Raw genomic sequence first — 1,816 nt, 5'->3', positions numbered from 1 at the left:
ATGTGTTTGAATAAGGGGGGGAGGGGGGGGGGTCGTACTTCTACAGAGGGACAACTGCTCCCTGAAAGAGAGAAAAGGTCCTCTGTGGAACTTCTGCAGAGAGGCCGCTGCTTCTACAATGAGAGTCCTTCTCTGTGGAGGTAAAGTGAACCCAAACCGTTCTCTCCAGCTTCAGATTTTCATAACCGTCTGTTTGTTTATAGGGAGCTGCGTCTCATTCCTGTCTTTCCTGAAATTAAATGTCATTTTACGATCTTTGGTGTCGCTGTGATTGTCTGTTGTATTGATTGATTGTCTCGGTGGGGGAGGGGGTATCAGGAGATCTCTGTGGCACAGACACCATGTGTTTCCCCTTTAAATATGCAGCAGGCCCCACCCACTGCAAGAAACGACATGAGGGGGCGGAGACAAGACCAGTCACCCTGCACAAGGAGAGAGAGGAGCAGTGACCGGTCTTTATTACAGGAAGGGGGCGGAGACAAGACCAGTCACCCTGCACAAGGAGAGAGCGCAGCAGTGACCGGTCTTTATTACAGGAGGGGGCGGAGACAAGACCAGTCACCCTGCACAAGGAGAGAGAGAGCACTGTGCACTGCAGGAACGCACGTGTTACCAAAACACCTTCAAAATAAGCCCATTGGGTGTTTCGGGGCCGTTTCTTATGGCACCCTGAAGTGCGGTAAAGCGCCGCTGTGCATTGTTGTGCAGTGCCTATCAAAAAGAAGCATGTGCGCACAGGATCCATGTGTATAGCGCACACTACCAGGGGCTCGGTGCACTGGTGTATTGTGTTGTCATTGATTCTCAATGGCACCTCCTGGAGGGCGCGCATACTAGCGCCCCACAACGTGCGGTAACGCAGCAATGTGTATAGTCGTGCGGTGAAAGAACGGCAACTGCTACCGTGCGTTCTGTGGCTCTGCAACGCACACACTCCAGGAGGTGGTAAAAGATGCCATTGAGAATGAACGACAACGCACAAGCACCCCCCAGCATTCGGTACCATGTGCTTTGGGACAGCGTGCGCTAAACGCACAGATCCCGCGTGATTAGCGTGACTCTATAGTGTGCACGGGACCTTCATGGAGCCCATTCATACGAATGAGCTGCCCCAACACATCACAGTGAATGTGCAAAGTAACGCATGTCATCACACTCCGTGTAAACGCACCGCAAAGGTGTGAACCCAACTGAAAACATTATGCGGAAAGAGTAAGAATGTTATAACGGCATCCGAACATCTGCCGCGCGCAGTACCCTCTGTGGCCTGCAGGGGGCACCTCTGCCCTGGACAGCCAAAAGAAAAACACCTTCGGGGCACAGGTGCATTGTTTAGCATTTTGTTCTGATTTCCCCTCCACAGCTTCCCCCACGAAACAAGCAGCCCGTGCTGAGGGGCGTCTTGCTGGCAGGTATTTAGTTGTGGGCGGAGAGTTTCCCCCCGGGGGTGCTGGATGAAGGGTGGGCGTAGTTGCCCCGAGGGGCAGATAGTCCATTGCCTTGGGAGCAGGAGGGGCCCTTTAAACTGAAGGCATGTCATCAGTGTTTACAATGTAATTGCTGAGTGTGTTTTATAAGGACGCGCCGCATTACGAGGGGGTGACCACCTGCCGGGGTCAGGATGTGACGTCCAATGCCATTTAGTGTAACGGCTCTTATCCCACGTAGATGGGGCAACTCTGTTATTTATTTTCCTTCGTTACAGAAGCATTCACCGGATATATTATGTACCCCTTTATAACGTCATGGGTTTGCCTGCCAATTACTGACCATCCCCCCCCCCCCCGGGGAGGGGCGCCCCCACAAACCCCAAAAA

The sequence above is a fragment of the Nanorana parkeri genome, unplaced genomic scaffold (genome assembly GCF_000935625.1).
Source record: "Nanorana parkeri isolate BGI_ZX_2015 unplaced genomic scaffold, ASM93562v1 scaffold351, whole genome shotgun sequence".
NCBI lineage: Eukaryota > Metazoa > Chordata > Amphibia > Anura > Dicroglossidae > Nanorana > Nanorana parkeri.
Note: the sequence above shows the minus strand (reverse complement) of the source record.